The following is a 19,934-nucleotide window of genomic DNA, read 5'->3' as shown; positions in this document are numbered from 1 at the left end:
GAATTAGGTAAATGTGATGAGATAAGGAACAATCGAAATCTTATCTCTGGTGAAGTTTAGAGACGTAATTTAAAGGTAATTGATAAATCACGTACTCCTCGACAACTTTTAAAATAATAGGGGCGATAGCTTTAGAGATGCGATTCTTGATGTTTCTACCCTGGACTGGGTAAAAATGTGTTCTGATTAAATTGAATTCAGATCTTTACAGCTTAACTCGTGTTGCATTATGGGTGGGATGGAATTAATACTAGCTGCTTACAAAATATAACAATAAGTGTTGTGTAAAACACAATTATTATAGTAATTCATAGCATCGATAGTATCAAATATGAACCTACAAATGTTTTACTTACAGGTAAGTCAACTCGGTGTTGTTAGTGAAGACTCCAGGCGGTAGATTTTCTATTTGGTTGCCAAACAAGGCACTACAAAGATTAGGCATATAAATAAAACGTGATTAAATAGTTACAGCAGGTTAAAGAACTTGATAGAATTCAAATCCTAATAAGAAGAAAACAAGGATCATTTAAATGAATATTTAATGTTTTTTTGCTGTTTTTGTCCTTGTTGTCCTTATTGTTGTTGTTTTTCTATCTACAGAGGCGAAGGGATCAAATTATTATTTTTTCCGTCCATCATTATCCAGTTTGGGTTGTTTAGACGTTTCTTTAATGCTCTTTTAAATACAAGTGCCTCTATTTGCCGATTACTTGATATTGTTAAGAACACTTTGTTTCCAATTACATTTGTCTTTATCTCGAACTTGAGTTGTTATATGATGTAACATTGCGATCGTTTTGTATATTACGCCACCTGCTATGCTAACTGCTTAGAGTTCTAGAATCTGAATATTCATTATTCATGTAAGAACATGTGTTTTAGTAAAATCCTGGAATAGTTAACGTAAAGTTAATAGGTTACAGGGTTGCAGGTTGAATAATTCAGCAAAAATATTACTAGACAACTGGTTTTTGCGCTAAAAGCTCAAATATCGGTCTACCCTGAGAGAACGCACGTCACACTAACGACTAACACGAATGCATGAGAGTGAAACGAACCAAAAAAGGGACAAATTTGGAGAGAAGATAGAATGATATGTAAAGTTCTCACTCAACTTGGCTACACTAATCGTTTAATTTACACGCTTCTCACAGTCAGACTTGCAACTGCGTGTAGGACACGCAGTTTGCGTGTTGCGCGCATGCAGTCTTTCATCTGCATACATTTTCAACTAATTATTTAGTCATGGAGCTAGTAGAGCACGCTGAACGTGTCAATCTTTCATCGTGTTTTACTCGAATATGGAATTACCACAAATATAAACCAGATTTACAAGAGGTGACTACTAACTCTTTTTAAACCAAGCTGTTTTTTTATTTATTTTATTTTTTATTTTAAAGGATAGAATTATTTTACACCGCAAGTTAATACTTTTCGTGATAAAAGCTAAAAATTGGTCTCCGCAAAGAAAACGCACATCATATCACCAGCGACGAGATAGCATAAAAGGCGCAAAGTTCTTACTCGAGATATGGCTACCTCAATCGGCTTTTCATTATTAAAAGTTCTAAAGGATACGTATAGTTGTCGTACAGCACATTAAAGACATCTCTGATCTCTCACTTTTTTGCTTCATTAGTTTCCAAAAAAACCAAGCGACTTTGGCGGGTAAAAAGTAAAAGTGAGAACGCAGATCATAGCTCCATAGGGCAATTTTATCAACATGGGCTTTTCTTTCCTTGGCGTTTTAACAAGAAACGGTTGTGAATATATGGAAGTCATATATTTGAACTGCGGTTAATGACATGAATGAAAGCGATCTTAGCAGTAATGAACAGTAGTTAAGTAGAAGTGAAAATAAGGCCTGAAAAAAATTCAGGCCTGTACGGAATTTGAACTCATGACTTCTGCGATACCGGTGCAGTGCTCTACCACCTGAGCTAACAAGCCAACTGGGAGCCGGTCAATGTGTTGGTCCCAAATACACCTGTGAAGTGGTGAATAAACGGTTGTGAATATATGGAACTCATATATTTGAACCAGCTCCCAGTTGGCTTGTTAGCTCAGTTGGTAGAGCACTACACCGGTATCGCAGAGGTCATGGGTTCAAATTCCTTACAGGCCTGAATTTGAAGATCGCTTTCATTCACGTTTTCACAATGTTCACGCAACGCTGTAGTTGATTTCTACAAATTTTGAAATCAAATCCTACTCAAGATGCTGGCTTACATTTTTTGGTCGTTTTCAAAATCTCGAAATCTGAATTCTGACCTTTACCCTCGGAAATCAACAGGCTCAAATGAGAAAGATTTCAGGGCGTATCTTAAGCCAAATTTTTCCAATACTTTTTATGAGCATTCTAAACAACACATAATTTCACGTCGTTCATTTCACCTTTTTTTTTTTGTTTTTTTACTTTTGTTTTGTCTTGTTTTGTTTTGAATTTGGTTGGATAAACTAAAATTGGGAAGGAGTCTCAACAATATTTAAAAATTATTGTGTATACCAAACCGAAAAAAATGTAGCAAATAGGTAAACTTAAACAATTTTCAATACACCTAATGTGTTGAAAAAACAAAATAAAAAATAAAAGCAAAATTGTTTCTAGATTCTTCTACTCCTCCTAAGTTGGAGCGAGGTAACCCCTAAAGTCAAGGAACGAGCCTTTTTCTCCTTTTTTCCGGACTGTTCTGTAATTGCTAGAATTTCAGCTCACCTGCGTTTGTCATGGCGCTATTTGATTTACCTCTTTGCAAAGAGCATAAGTTTTCTCCAAGAAAAGATGTATCTTCCAAAATTTACCTCACTCATAACGTGTGGCTTTGTAGCTCAGTTTGCAGCATCGCCCAATTAGTATCTCGAATCCCGTCCGAGCCTGAATTATTTTTTAGTCAACTTTTCTGCAATTGGTAAAATTGCAGCTCACCTGCGAGGATCATGTATTTATTTGATTTTAATCCGCAAGTCAAAAGAAACTCATTTCATCACAAATACATCATATCGAAAAGTCGCGCAGTAAAATGAGCCTTCGTTTCGACAATAAAATGTTTCTAAATGTTTTGTTATACGCACTTACGAAAAAACATTTGAAGGACAATGACCAGAATATAACTGAAGCAAATATTCAGGGGCTATGGAGCGTTCTATAAAAGTAAATAGGCACAAGGGCGGAAGAGTTGACATTTACTTCCGTAGCTCAGTTGGTAGTAATATTCTGGGAGGCCTGGGTTCAAATCCCGTCCGAGCCTGAATTTTTCTTAGTCTTCCTTTTCTGCAATTGGTAAAATTGCAGCTTACCTGCAAGGATCATGTCTTTCTTTAATTTTACATCGGCAGCTCCAAAAAAATTAATTTTTTACAAATACACAGCTTAAACTTGCGCAAAGAAGAGAACCATTGTTTTGACACTATTCTGTTTGTAAATGATTGAAGTGTAATAAACAAAATATCTCCTGTTTCACCTAACCATGTGTTCTCCAAGTGGAAGGGGAGAGGTGGGAATGTTTATTTTGAGCAGTCATTCTATGAAAAAAGTCCGAATCGATTATTTTTTTCCTGATAATTGCTTACGTTAAGGGAAAGGCTCCATGAAAGGTGAATTTAAATGGGATCAGTAACGATTGAAATCGGATTTTCAATGCAGCCGATCGCATGGGCCAGTGGGCAATTAAAATTTAGAACCGAGTTTTGGTAAATACGCGATGTGATTTGTTCGATTTTGATCTGAATATTACGAACAAACAATATGTTCTTAAAGTGGGAGGGGGGAGTGGGAAGGAGGAGGTTGGAATTTGTTGATTTTGCTATTCTTGTTAACTTCAAATTTCTTTTCGACTGGCTGAGTTTTGAACCCTCCATCTTTCGGTAAATTGCGTCTCTCTGAACCCTTTTTGAAGCTAGTGGGATTGACAAAATTTTAATAGAAACTGAATCCCACTCCCACTAATAACAACGGCGATGGGATTTCTATTAAAATTTGAAACGGGGTCTTGGCAAATATGTCAGTTGGGATATAGGATTTGGATCCTGCCTTTATGAGCTGTAAACTGGCCCCTCTGCAACGCATGGACTTAAGGGCAATTAAAATTTGAAACCAAGATTTAGTAAGTACGTGAGCTGAGATATTGGATTTGAGTCCCAACATTACAAATTGCCATAGTTTACACGTGTGACTGGGTCTGTATAAGCTTCTTAAAAATAAGTCTCATGGGATAAGCAATAAATGTTGTTTACTTACAGTTCAATCAACTTGGTGTTGTAGCTGAAGACTCCACGTGGTAGCTCTGCTATCTGATTGTCATGTAAATACCTACGTAAACGATATCAAGAAAGACAATAAAGCAAATTAATCATCTCATGAAGTTTTAAGACTTACAGAGTTTGCAAAGTACATCTGTAGGAATAGAAATTAACTCTTAACTTCTTTCCAGACTCCTCTTCTACTAAGGGAGACCCTTGGAATTTCGGCCAAATCCTTCGAGACCTTAGTTACTGGTCATCATTTCTCGCTTAAGTGGCCGGAAGGGAAGAGTCAGAGGATTTGGTTTCAAATTGCAGCTCGGCGGCGAGAATGGTGCCTTTCTTTAAATCTACATCGGCAGCTCCAAAGAAATTAATTTTTTTAAAAAAATACACAGCCTAAACTTGCGCAAAGAAGAGAACCTTAGTTTTGACATAATACTGTTTGTAGATGATTCAAGTTTAAAAACAAAATGTCTCTTTTTGACCTAACAGTGCGTTCTCTAAGTGGGAGGGGGGAGGTGGGAATGTTAATTTTGAACATTCATTTTATGGAAAAAAGTCCGAATTGATTATTTTTTCCTGATGATTGCTTGCGTTAGGGAAAGGCTTTATGAAAGGTGAATTTTAACACGAAGGCGCGTTACAAATAGGTTGGCTCCTCCCCTTTGTTTCAGCTCAAATGCAAAAATCATCCAATATGGCGACCAACGTTCCCACCATGAGTGAAACGGTCTGCATAGAAGACACACTTTAAGTGTTTTTTTGTGTCAATCAATTAGAAGATATTGCGTCTTGTTGACTCTCATTCCCATAATTGAGCTCATTTTGATATTAATTGGCACTAATTTATCGTTCGGCCGCTCAAAGCGCTATCTGCGGTCGACAAGACACTCGCACAGTTGTCTTTCCAAAATTTGCGCCGTGTAACTTCGGCTTATGTCCCAAGCCCCTAATACAAACTGGTTCTTCGAGCCTTCAGATTATTCCCATTGAAACTAGCGGATTCGTGACTCATTCTATGCGCAATGCTCAGACTATTATTATCTGTGACAATTCTGTGACAAGACCTCTGAAGTATGGACGATTTCACAAGTAAGTGCCATTTTGAGACAGAATTTCACAACTCTAGTTCAGTTTGGGGAATAGTCTTGACTGTCGCTACTCGAAAGATATATTTATTGGGAAATTTATTCGTTATGGCTGAGGGAAATAATCCATCTGTACCCAAGAAAAAGCGTCGGTAAAATTTCCGCACAGCCCCATACTTCATTATACATTCAGTTCTTGAATAGAGAAAACAATGACTCAAACAATACATTGCCATTGGGAAAACAGATTTGTTTTACAATAGTATGGGGCTGTGCGGAAATTTTACCAAAGCGTCCAACGGATCGAGGTCCTCAGTTCTCGCTCAACATAGAAGTTCCTCGAACTCAGAAGAACAGACTTCTCGGCATCAAAGACCGCATAAAGATGGCCAAAGGCTCGTTGAATCTTACAAAAGCGACGACAAGCACACAGAATGCAGATTTGATGGAAGCTCTTCTGTTAGCTCTTGAGGAGAAAATTGAGAGGAAACAACTGACATCGAGCGACTGAGCTTCTCATCAACGGGAAGTCCGAACCCATCTCTTCTTTCTACACCATCCATAACTGCACGGTTTTCAATTCTTTCAGCTTTTTCCACTCCATTTTTGCGTATTTCTTTGCCTTTTGCTGATCCTTTTTCTCCAATTTCTCCTCCACAAGCAGAACGTACGTCACAAAGAATGCAAATCACTGCATCTTCAGTAGAGAACGACTCCACATATCTCTGCAGTAAAGAATCTCTGCGAACTCTGTTTTTTTTTCTCTAATACGCTAACGACATCATGTTGTTATTGTGGAAAACCCTTCGATTTCGAGTCACTTGTCTTCAATCGACAGAGTCGTGTAGTGTCGGTGACAATTTCATGTGTTGGTGGAGATTCTTTCAAGTGGCTCTCCTCCCCTATCATGGGAGGATCTCCTCCAAAGTACTATGTAAATTTGAGGTGAGCACTCTTTTATTTTTTGCTCGAAATTTACAGAAATTTGTTATCTCGGTATTTTACAGTTTCTGTTTTTTGTAACTGGTCACTTCGTTGTTTCTCTTTCATAGATTGATTCATGGAGTATTGTCCTGTGGCTTGACAGAGACAGAATACACAAGTTTCTGTCAAGCAGCCAACATCGGGTCAGAGGGAGAAAAGACCTCTGACACAGGTTAGCAATGCACATGCGCAGATGCTCTGAAAATCATGTAGTCTTTCTCCTTGCAAGGAGAAGGCAGTCAACAGCAGTTTGCAGGTTGCTAAATCATGAATGTTCTACCAAGATAGCTCAAACTAACTGAACTGTTCCTTCTTTGGTTTGTGCCTTACCAGATACAATTCTAAAATAATTCTATTTTTAATCACTTCAACAGTCTTGAAAAAGCTCAGCTACTTGACAGTCATGAAGAGGGTCTCCAATGAGTTGATGTTGGTTACTCAAGAACAAGTGAAGAGTAACCCTGCATATGCTGTGAATGGAGAGGTACAAGTTGTCATTTTAATTTCATTTTGTCTTTGGCCACATACTTATACACCTGCCATACTCGGAATATATTATGTAGACTGGCACATACAAAAATATAAAATCTTATATCAGATTGTAAACCTTGAAAATATCTGTGAGTAGAGAAATGTGACCATTTTTATGTTTTGATTTCCACCATTTCTTCCTGCAGTGAGTTATAACAGATGTAAGGCATGATTCCAGTCGATCAACAGCACACACAACAGTGTCAGCCCTTTCTTTCTGGTAAGATGGTTTCTACTTGATCTCTTTGTATGATATGTTGAACCTCTGGTATGTTCAACACAAGGTGTTAGCAGTTGTCAACTGGAGTAGGGCCAATGAAACTTCAGCAGTAAGCTGTGAGGTCCCTATGACAAAAGAGCTGCTGACTTATCTCTCTGAGACACAAGGTATGATAAATTTGCATCCTCAATAATATCATATCGCATATGTAATACAAATATGGAGGTCAGAAGCATCTTTTATAATGCAGCTAAAGTAATTCTTTTTTCAGGGTTCCATGTTGCAGAAGTGACATATGACTTTGTATTATAGCTAAAAACATGGATCTTATCAAAAGGAATGCTTAATTCCTTCGACTCTTGGCATGGTACTCAGTACACACTTGTATTTTTTGGCTCATTTTGTCTTGATGATTAAGAGTATTTCTGAAAGTTAGCATTTTATTGGTATTAATATTTTTTTGTTTATTTTCAGGTGCAAAGTCTGTGACTAAAGCATTGAAGGAAGTTGCCTCAGGGGCCCAGAGGGATGAGGGCTCAAAGTGGTTTTTTGAATTGTTAGACAAAGGTAAGATATCTCTCTTATGAGAGTCATCAAAAGCTATATTCTCTCCACAATTACCTGCAGATGTCAAATTCCTTCTTGATATAAGATGACTATAATGGAATATAATAATTCTGAATATTTTACAATGAAAAGTACGAGGACTCTTGTATACTTCTGCATGAAGAACAGTCCACCCAATGAAGAAGAATTTCAGGGTACACTATTGAATGTAGTTGACCATTACCAGGTAATTTGAGTGACTGTTTATCGAGAACATGGTATTTTGTTTTCATTTCTGTAAGTACCTTTTGTTGTGTTATTCTAGTAAGATATGACATGATCATTACCTCAAAGATTGCACATATTTCTTTAATAATGGTGAACAAGAGACATTATACTTACTATAATTATTACTACTGATTTATTAATCTATTTTTCTATAACTTGGTGTATTTATTACTCAGGGAAATCATGTCAGATGCCATGCAGAGTCACGGTGCAAGCAGAATGGCTGTGTGATGAGCAAAAAACTTTTAACTAAACCTGAAGTAGTAGCTGCATGCAAGGAAGCCATTATGGGCACTTCAATTTATAGGCATGCATTGGACTACATGCGGGTAATTAATTGACGCATGCTGTATGTTTATGTTTCTTTGCATAAAGAAGTTTATCTCTTCTTCCAAATTAATGATGTTGATGTAAGGGCCATAAATGAGTTGAACAAATTCATTTTCCAGTTAAAGAAAAATCACCTATGATTTGTTGCCTTCTTCAGTGCAGGGAAACATATTGGATTGAGTCTCTCCATTCAGTGATGCTCATTTATGCTGCAAAGCGGATTCATCATGGGGATGACACATACAACATGTGCATGGAGTTAGCCATTCTTGATTGGGTAAGAAACTTATGTTGTTAATTCTGCTTAATTACTTTGGCACTTTTTGGATTCACTGCCTTCTCTTGCTCATTGACTCATTTGTCTTACAGAATGAAAATGTGAATCGAGAAGCATCGTCTCTACAGTTGTACCAACATACCAGGCATCCAAACCCCTTGGTAGAGACCAGGGTGCTTACTTCAAAGACATTTAATTTCAGAGAAACTATCTAGTCTACCTTTTTTAATATAAACAAATGATGTCTCTTCTGTTTTCCATTGCACCACAGTTTCTGTGATAATTACAACTAGGAGCCCAAATGTTCAGTGTTACTATGTGAGGTCATTAGGGAGGACCAATTCTAACAACTGCTGGTACCAAGCAATGAAAACATGAATATTAGGTTTGACACAAGGTATTTCCAAGCAGACTCATTCTCTGTTTCCTCCGGTTACTTTTCTTTGCACTGTATATTTTTTCCTAACCTATAGGAAAGTCACTATAATTTGCTGTGTGGACAGTGTAAAATGGACCATAAAAGATATTGAGTACTTGGGCTCTCTTTGAGGTGGGCATTTGTATGAGAATTTTATTATTCCCTTTTATGCCCCATATAGGCAATACCAGGAGGGTTAGGAAACCTTGACCTCACATCTTTTAAACACAACTGGGCATCCTTTCCCGCACTGTATTAACGTGGTCCCCCAATTCGACTTTTCTAGCCTGGTAAACAGGGTCTTTCCAGAGCCCACATTTGTTCAATGCTCTCCAGTAGGTCTTCTAATCTTTTCTACGTCGCACGTGATTTTGAATATGTGCTTCGCGATAGCCAAGGTATTCGCGACTGTCGGTCGTTACACATGGCGTTTGCCAACAGTAAATACACATTTCGAACTCGTCCCCTCTTGCATCAGCTATTGTGGAGACAAGGTGAAATAACTGTTAAAGCGAAAGGGCAACTGAACGGTCATGAAGTCTGATATGATCGTACAACTAGTCTTCCTGCCTACATTTCATTTTGGACAATTTTTATGTACATTTTTCATGTTTAATTGACACGTATGCCCATGGTGTAGCATAAAATATCGCAATAAATATAATATGTAGTTCTTAAGAAATAACTCCTTTCAAAATATTCTTAGGCAGGACAAAACATTCCTAGGCGGGACAAAACATTCTTAGGCAGGACAAAACGTTTGGTAGGTATCACGCAAGGCTGCATTTCGGAAAATGAAGGCATCAAAAGGAAGCAGTGTTAGACATGAACTGTCGCATCATACGAAAAAAATCTGTGGTTTCCAAGTATATTCTAACTAGTATTTCCTAGTTCGAAAAAAATATGCAATTAGTTACTTCTGGAAAATTATTGCGTCACGCGAGTGTTTCAATCTTGGTGATACATTATCACAGTGATTGTTGGTATCGAACTGTAGTCCTAAGTTACCTTTCTAATGTATTGTTCCAAAGGTTAAAGGTCATTCAGTACTTTTGTAATCATAAAATACTTAGATTTAAAAAAAAAAGAAAAAGAAATCGCACCATTTCTGGAGGAAGCCCGTACAGATGATTCATTTGCCGACATCGATGCCTGGACATGTCCAAGTGAATCGGTGGTCGGTGGCGGTTCCCTCGCGTGCTCCAGAAATTGGCCTGCAATGGTCGCTCTGCTTTTATTTTTCTTCCGTTGGGTTAACAGCACTTCCCCTTGGCATTATTGAAGAAATGCCTTGAACATTTCTTCATCTTTTCTTTTTATTCTAACGGTCATCTACATCCAGTATTTAAGAACAGACATGAAATTACGCCATGGCAATTTTAGGCGACGGCGAAGCGAATCATTTCGAATTTCAAATTTACCGCCACAAATGAAGAAGGTTTCGATCGGAGGAAGGTAATACAAACCTCAAAAAATTCTTCCATTGTGATGAAAAAGTAGAAATTTTTACCGAGAAATGCGCCTCTGGTCAGTGCCTTGCATTGGCTGCAGCTCAGGCTGTTTTGGAGTTCTGTATGCCACAACGGTTGATTGACAAATGATTCAGAGGTACCTAAGGCACCTCTCCTTTTATGGCGCGCCTTCGTGTAACGATTGAAATCGGATTTCTGGTTAGTTATAAAACTGTGAATTTATAATAAAGGTAAACTTTTTCAGAATGTTTTGGGATTGATGTATTACTTCGGATTGGATGATGATATGGTCGCAATTGGTGCGAGCTCAATGGATGGTAAGACAGCGAGCCTCCTGCCGAAGAAACAGCAGAAGAAGTGGACTGTGCCTGTTAGGCTAAAGTGGCAGGAAAAAGACAAAGCTTTGGAAGCTTTCCGTTCCTCCATCGCTGGTAAGAAGAACCCGAAAAAAGTTCAGGGGAGGAGTATGAAACTGATCTCTTTAAGGTTTATATCAAACCAGAAATATATGCCCAAACTGTCTACAGCACTTCACAACATCCAGTAGGCGAGGCCCTAGGGCGTTAATTGTCTAGCCCCTTGGAACTGGGTGTGACCAAGGACCTAAACAAATCAATCATGGTGCAGTTAGACACTACCTCCACATGCAACACACCACCAGATAGAATTGCTCAATCGTTGATCCCTCTAGGGCAGACGAAAAAACCCACACCCACACCCACAGCAAAGCAACCTTATATGCCTATGACAACTCTTAGCTGTGGTGAAGTTTTTCTTTGCTCGAAATTGATTTCTTTCGTATTATATGTTTTATTATTTATCAAGCAAGTTGATATTTCGCTACCTCTAAAGTAGATGCGAATAATAATCCGTAAACGGAAACGTGGAAGAAATATGTGAAAACCTTGCGGAAAGACGATGCTCAACACGCGTTTCCGCTGTCGGTTTGGTGACCTTTACTCGTGTTTCTGTTGCTGCGGTCACAGCGGAACCGTGCCACTTTTTTACATGTTTCCGTCAGGTTTCAGTTGAAGGAAAACAACCAAATGTATCCGCAAGTGTAACTTCATGTTAACATGTGCGGAAACACATAGTAACGTGACGGAAACATGAATTCTTTTGTATTTCCGTCGACGTCATCATACCTAAACGTTCACGGAAATACAAGGTCACGTTCCGGAAAAACGTTTTTCTCTTGTTTCCGTAGACGTAATCAGACAGAATGTCGACGGAAATACTGAGATACTTTTCGGAAACAGATTTTTGTCTTATTTCTGCTGACGAATTCAGATCTAGAGTGGACGGAAACACTAGATTTTGTTCCAGAAACACTTTTTTTTCTTGTTTCCTTTATATATCGGACTCTTTCAGCACTCGTTATTCGTGATCTTCCTTTTTCTTTACAGGACAGGTAAATATGTTCTGATCGTGCGGTTTTATATAACCATTACCAGACTTTTATACCGTCCGTTTGTGAAATCTATGCTCCACTATGTAAAATCACACATATACAAAAACTATATTTTCTTTACAGCTTCAATCAATTTATTTGATTCTTCTTATTTTCTTCAATCGATCGACCGGTGACAATTTTTATTATATAAAAAGTACGTATATATTCGCTCGTCGTCCTTGTCATTTGAGCATAACATACCTGAAATTCCTTACTTAACAAATGAACATCAAGAAAAACGTACAGCTGGTATTTATGAAATGTCAAATGTTCTGAAAATGTATAGAATTAGTCGCTGCGGACAGCCCGACGAGAGCCGTTAGTTGGGTGTAGTTGGGTGAGGGCGTGGTGATTCATCCTCGATCAGTCCGGTTGACACGTTGCTTCTCATCAGTCAGTAGCAGAAAGCGCTTTGGCATGGAATAATCAAACTAGTTGTGCGTGCGTACAGTGATGTATCTGATCAGGTATTTTCAGGGCATTAAGCTCGTAGATTATCAAATAAAACCCCTCGTTACATCACTTGGGTAGAACGTGCGCTATGATTAGTCCATTTAGCGCGCCGTATTTCACTGCGTGGCCCGCTAAATTCAAAAGTTTGTTTTGATCGCCAAAATATCTCTTCAAGAAAAATTTGAACAGACTTAAGGAAAAGTACGCCAACGAGGAAAAAGATCAAAACTAAGAAGCAGATATCCCAATCTTTCGAGTCGGATTCTTTGAGTTTTTGAGTAGGACAAGCGGCAAGTAGAGAAATACGACTATCTACGACGAACATAACTCGGGTCGTAAACCAGATTATTTCATTGCAGCCGAAAGGTCGTCGAATACTTTGAAAAGACAAAATACGAGTCCAAATAGTTTATAGGGTTTTTCGAGCAGCAGGTTGCTGGAAATTCTAATGTAATAAGGGAAGGTACGTTTTTTCTTGGGGGGGGAGGGCTGGGGAATTTGGGTATTTTTTCCAAAAGAAAGTGTTGGCCCTCCCTCATGTTTTGATTAAAAAACTCCTGACCCCCCCCCCCCACTTTTAGGTGACTGACAAAAGTGTGACCCTCCCAGTCACTACCACATGGTATGCTCCATGCCATAGAAACCTCAGAACATTTTTCGACATTTTGCTTGTAAACGCAAAATGTTTGAATTAGATTAAATCTCGATATTGAATATGTGCGCGCTGAAACAAGAAAATGCGAACGACCAGTGTGGGATCCGGGCTCAAGAACGAGTACTCCGAGAAAATTATGTGCCATGGAATAATATACATGCAGACACCCAGTAACCTTGTAAAACTAGTACCTGCACCGAATTAAAAGAAACAAGTTGAAAAGAAAAAACTTAGTCTGTTAAAGAAAAATGGAAAATAACATCACAAAAATCTCCATTAAAAATTCTGGAAAAGGTGTGACCCTCCCCTTGAATAGCTGAAAAAGAGGGTATGGCCCTCCCCCTTTGGTGCTCACTTTCACTGATGACCCTCCCCTCTGAGGCCCCGGCCCTCCCCCCCCAAAGAAAAAACGTACCTTCCCTAAGCATACCTGCTGCTGCTCTCGATAAGCTCCTGGGCAAGTTCTTTAAAGGTGTCGACAAGCAAAATGACAGTATTTTAATCTTTCAAATTGCATATTCGAGTTATCTTCCTCTAAATCGTCCCGTTTTTCTTCCTCTTAAAGCTCTAAAAAGTAGGTTCAGCTCTCAAGCGAGTCCACGTCTTTCTTTTATCGCGTCAACAAGCATCGACTCAATATCAACCCGTCTGCACCCAGTGATCCACCCTGCAACTTCTATGAAAACGCCACAAATCACCAAAAATCGGATACTAATCGTTAAAAAGATGCTTGTGCTGTTTTCGATCGAATTGATAAAATTCATTCATTCGTTTGACGTTGTCACTGACATTGAACAAAGTTAGCCGTTAGTTCGCACTCTACACAGAAACGCGTTGTGCTTCGCAGATTACAGTAATTAAAAAAAGACTCTCGACAAGTGTTACTTATAGAACGTTTTATCTCACTTCCTTACAGAAAACCTTGGTATACTTAAACTGTTGCTTTTGTGTAATTTTGCATTATTCTAAACTATGGGTAATAAAATAATATTTTGAACTTTTGACCTCAAAGTCCAGTTTTTATTGGAAGCCAATAAAATGTTCTCGTGCTTAGGATTTGACGCTAGTTAATCATCACTGGCCGTTCCGCTTGCACTGAAATCTTTCCCCCTTCTATTTGAATCAAGAGATATAATAAATATCTTAATAACTTCATTTTTCTCGGTCCGTACTGCAAGTTAAAGAACCTCGTTTTTCCCGCGCACTTCGCGCTTGTGCCATAAACCCGAGCTGAAAAATTTCGAACTCGATTAGTAAGAGGTATGCGTGATGGAAATTAGTACTCTCGAATCGCTTTGAAACGCGAGAAAGCCTTGTTTCCCTAAATTAAAACCGATTAATACGCGATGAATGAAGCCGATTTCAGTTCCCCAGGTATACCAACAGAATGGTTGCGACAAAGAGAGGCACTTATGATGCTTGCAAAAATGATTACCAATATTGCAACCCTGTCTAATCGGCGATTCGTTCAAGTTTTTCCATTTTCCTGGAGCAGTTAGACAAAAGCTGAGAAGGCAAAAGTGGAAAGGGTCATGACATCGAAGTGCGTCTGTCGTGTACAGGAAAGACAGCTTTGTGCACAAGAGCAAGCAAGAATAAAACAGGGATCCTAGTATTCCTTTACCTCGTCCGTTTTGACTTTCTTTAAAGGCTGCTTTTTAGCTACCTATACATGAACACCCTCTTGTTTGAACTGAGTAGTTAGCAAAGATTCCACATAACCATCGATGAATAGGCATTTATCTTAAAATGATATATAAGCGGCGAGTCCCTGCTGAATCGGTGGAGTGGTACTCAAATGATTAAAAATGTCGTACAATCTGAACGGCAGCGACGCGTTCAAATTGTTCACAGTCTTCACGAAGGATGATTTGGGAATTTGCATCTCCTGATTTACTGAATGGTTTGAGGAGGTGGTGTCGTCTTTTTCGAAATTTGAATCCATTGGCAGAACCAATTTTTCAACTGCGAAATCCCCCGATTCCTCGAAATATTTTTAAAGTTCTGCCACATTCATAGCGTTGAAATCGGTTTCAATTTTGTTTACGCTTCTTGCTTACGATTCTTCGCATCAATTTTGGCGGTAGCGAAATGACAACTTGCTTGATAAATAATCCAACATATTACACAACAAATAAGTCAATTTTAAGTATCGGAAAGCTTCACGACAGTGGAAATTATCTACAACAAAATGTGGAAGTCCTTACACGGGTCGTGGATAGTTGACCCAATGTCCGAACTTTTGCGGTTTGTTTACAACAAAAGTCACGTGAGTAAATTCCCCGTTTTGAGGACATTTTGCCACAAATGAATGGTGCAAATTATTTTGTGGTAGCTGATGCGATATCTGGTTTCACCAACATACTTTAGATCACTAATGAAGCTTAGCCACAATCTCTTATACTCCTTTTGGCAGTTTCTTGTGGCTACGTCTGCCCTAGCGAGTCTGATATGGATATGGAATAACACAGGAGGAGGCCGAGAAAGATCATGATGAGAATCTTCACAATTTTCTGCTGCAATTTCAAGTGGACTGACTCACATGGCAAAGCTTTTATTGAGTCTAAGAGGTTCATCGCTCAGGGCCCTGTTTTGTGTCAATTCAGTCCTTAGTTCCCTATAATACCTCAAGTGGATGTGTCTAGTGTTGGCGTTGGTGGAAGGTTCTTGCAAAATGATCAGTCTGTGGTGTTTGACTCTAACATCCTACAGGCAACTAAGCAGTGCTCAGCAGTCACGGAAAACGAAAGTGTTGCTAACTTGAAATATTTGGATTTTAACTCGGAATTGGAACAATTTGCTTTATGGAAATTCAGATATCAATACAAAAGGACCAATCGCCACTCGAAAGTATCTTCAAGAAACCTCTCATTCTTAAAGCATCAAACATGGCGATGTGTAGCACACACGCAAGGAAATTTTTTTCGTGCGCTCTGCATTTGAGATTTATTAAACAAACATCAAGAAACATTTGGTCACGCGCTGGGCAAAGAATGGTAGAAGCAGACCAATTTTTTTTTCACATTTTTTTTGTTTTGATTAAAAAAACTCAAATGGATAATCGTTAAATTCAAATTTCAAGTGAACTCGTTGCAATAGGAAAAACTGTCAAATTGCAAGTTACTCTTTACTATATTTTGTTCTGCTTAAGTCGGGAACAGCACACGATTATATAAGCTGAGAAAAAAAAAGGCGGTAGAAAAACTTTCCCAGGCAAGAGACAACAGAGCAATGTATCCTTATATTAAAGAAAATTTTCCAAAGCTCATTCGAAGTAAATATTATATGAGTACAGATGTGCAATGGAAACATGCAACCAAGTGGTTTCGGAGAAGTTTCCATTGTTTCCGCTGACGTCATCAAGAAATTACGTCACCGGAAACACATGTTGCTTTCAACTGACAACTGGCGGAAACATTTCGAAAAGTGGTCCGGTTACCCTGTGTCGGCAGCGACGGAAACGTGTGTAAAGGTCATGATTCTCTCTTCGCAGGCGCGTGTTAGCCGTAACGATTCCACAATAGAATTAAAGGTTTCAGCAACACTTCGGTAACTGGAATTTTGTTTTTTCGTCTATGCAAGTAAATTGTGTTCCTCTAAGATAGGAAGAGAAACAGTAGAGATCTGATCTTTAATAAAATTCAGAAACATGATTTAAAGAAAATTGGTAAATCTTGTCTTTCTGGAAAATTTTTGAAGTAACGGGATTGATAACTTTAGAGATGTGATTAGTGACATTATTACCTTGGACTGGGTAAAAATATGGGCTGAATAAATAGAATTTGGATCCCCAAATTTAACCTCGTCTTGTATCATGGGTGGGGTATTTCATGGTTGTTTAAACAAGAACTTACGCTTTTTTTCGTATATACATTACCCGCTGATGAAACAGTGAGTTGCAATCTTTGCCCCGTGGCCATCCCAGAAATTTCTGCGCAAACACAGGGATTCGATTATTGGCAACCCATTCATTGTGGTCTGGCGCAGTTAATCTCGAGTACTGGACATTGAAAATGTGCTGAGTAACTGCAAGTAGTGTATACCAGTGAAAAGGGAAACCCGCTGACCCACAACACTGTGCGATTTGTTTAATGGTTGTCATCGGGAGAGTGCTCCACAATTCAAAAACTCCATTCCATAATCATTCAATTCAAAACTTCAAGTGAACTCGTGGCAATCGGAAGAAACCATTGAAGAAAAGCGGATGCAGTGAAAATAAATCTTCCAAGACTTGGCAATCGCAGTTTTGATAAATAAGAAATGAAACAAAGTCCAGTAACTAGCTGATGCTCTTTAAATATTTATGAATAAATGTGAATTCAATCGTTTCAGTAAACACGTTTAATAAGTTGTAGTTGACTGATTTCGTGTAATATACACGCATTTCACACTCACACTTGCAAATGCATGTAGTGACACGCAGTTTTCGTGTTGCACGCGTGAAGCCTTTTACCGGTTTGCAATTTTAACTAATTATTAAGTCATGGAGCTAGTTAAGCACGCTAAATGTTTCAATTTTTAAAGGATGAAATTATTTTACGCCGCAAGGTTTTTTGCGCTAAGAGCTGAAATATTGGTCTCCCCAGAGAAAACGCACATCAGATCACTAACGACCAAAACGAATGCATGAGAGTGAAAAAAACCAAAAATGGCAAATTTAGAGACAAGATAGAAAGATATGCAAAGTTGAAGTGTTTTTTGAGAAACTGGTCCATTATTGATTTAATAAATAATTACGTCTTAAGCAAAGAAGAACGGGCCATATTTCACAGATACTGCATTTGTAAGGGTAAAACGCTGTTTTGCTTTAAGGTTGAAAAACAAGGTATATATTCAAGTCATTCGCGCTTGAAACGAGCTGTTTCGCTTCATGGCTTTAAGAACGAGGCATATTTCGTTTATACTGCACTTGTCTGAGGTTAAGTTTGCCACAAGACTAGTGATTCCGATGGACATAGATGTCGGATTCCCATGGACCCCATCGGATTCCATTCGAAAAATGGGTATCGGCGGGTACCATCGGACAACATTTCTGCCCTCTTTGATTTTCATCTGACTTCCGGTACTCTTTCACGTCAAACGTATTTTACACCCGTAAAGGTGTTACGAAAAGAATTTTGCCTGAAGATTTAGATATATGAAAATTCACATATTTGCACTGCGGTGGAAAGATGAAATTAGAAGATCCTCGCAGCTAAGAACACTACTGAAACTAGTAGTTGTAAGTAGGACCTGAAAAAAATTTCAGGCCCGTACGGGATTTGAACCCATGACCTCTGCGATACCGGTGCAGCGCTCTACCAATTGAGCTAACAAGCCAACTGGGAGCTGGTCAATGAATTGGGTACAAATAAACATCCGAGTGAATGAAGATTTAGATATATGAAAATTCACATATTTGCACTGCGGTGGAAAGATGAAATTAGAAGATCCTCGCAGCTAAGAACACTACTGAAACTAGTAGTTGTAAGTAGGACCTGAAAAAAATTTCAGGCCCGTACGGGATTTGAACCCATGACCTCTGCGATACCGGTGCAGCGCTCTACCAATTGAGCTAACAAGCCAACTGGGAGCTGGTCAATGAATTGGGTACAAATAAACATCCGAGTGAATGAAGATTTAGATATATGAAAATTCACATATTTGCACTGCGGTGGAAAGATGAAATTAGAAGATCCTCGCAGCTAAGAACACTACTGAAACTAGTAGTTGTAAGTAGGACCTGAAAAAAAATTTCAGGCCCGTACGGGATTTGAACCCATGACCTCTGCGATACCGGTGCAGCGCAGTGCAAATATGTGAATTTTCATATATCTAAATCTTCATTCACTCGGATGTTTATTTGTACCCAATTCATTGACCAGCTCCCAGTTGGCTTGTTAGCTCAATTGGTAGAGCGCTGCAACGGTATCGCAGAGGTCATGGGTTCAAATCCCGTACGGGCCTGAAATTTTTTTCAGGTCCTACTTACAACTACTAGTTTCAGTAGTGTTCTTAGCTGCGAGGATCTTCTAATTTCAGAATTTTGCCTATTCCATCGGAAAAAATACATTTCCTATGGGTGTGTATTGGAAATGTATGGCAAAAGGTCGATATCTACCTTACCTAACAGAGAATTAGGTAAGTGTAATGAGATAAGGAACAATCGAGATCTGATCTCTGGTGAAGTTTAGAGACGTGAATTAAAGATAATAGACAAATCACGGACTCCTCAACAACTTTTAAAGTAATAGGGGTGATAACTTTGGAGATGCGATTCTTGATGTTACTACCCTGGACCGGGTAAAAATATGTTCTGATTAAATTGAATTCAGATCTTTACAGCTAACTCGTGTTGTATTATGGGTGAGATGGAATCAACATTAGCTGCTTACAAAATATAACAATAAGTGTTGTGTAAAACACAATTATTATAGAAATTCATAGTATCGATAGTATCAAACATGAACCTACAAATGTTTTACTTACAGGTAAGCCAACTCGGTGTTGTTAGTGAAGACTCCAGGCGGTAGATTTTCTATTTGGTTGCCAGACAAGCTACTACAAAGATTAGGCATATAAATAAAACGTGATTAAAGAAGGTTAAAAGCAGGTTAAAGAACTGGATAGAATTCAAATCCCAATAAGAAGAATACAAGGATCATTTAAATGAATATTTAATGTTTTTTTTGCTGTTTTTGTCCTTGTTGTCCTTATTCTTGTTGTTTTTCTATCTACAGAGGCGAGGGGATCATATTATGATTTTTTCCGTCAATCATTATCCACTTTGGGTTGTTTAGACGTTTCTTTAATGCTCTTTAAAATGCAAGTGTCTCTATTTGCCGATTACTTGATATTGTTAAGAACACTATGTTTTCAATTACATTTGTCTTTATCTCGAACTTGAGTTGTTAAATGATGTAGCATTGCGATCGTTTTGTGTATTACGCCACCTGTTATGCCAATAGCTTAGAGTTCTAGAAACTGTGTGATAT

At 38.4% G+C, this 19,934-nt stretch overlaps 1 pseudogene; it reads left to right on the top strand.

Annotated features, from left to right (window-relative positions):
- The first annotated feature begins 5,718 nt into the window (after window positions 1–5,718).
- Window positions 5,719–6,740, top strand: LOC136279910 (uncharacterized; annotated as a pseudogene).
- Window positions 6,741–19,934: the final 13,194 nt, after the last annotated feature.

This window comes from Pocillopora verrucosa, chromosome 1, assembly GCF_036669915.1.
Source record: "Pocillopora verrucosa isolate sample1 chromosome 1, ASM3666991v2, whole genome shotgun sequence".
In the NCBI taxonomy this organism is placed as follows: Eukaryota; Metazoa; Cnidaria; class Anthozoa; order Scleractinia; family Pocilloporidae; genus Pocillopora; species Pocillopora verrucosa.
The sequence above is the reverse complement of the archived record's forward strand: the minus strand, read 5'-3'. Positions and strand labels throughout refer to the sequence as shown.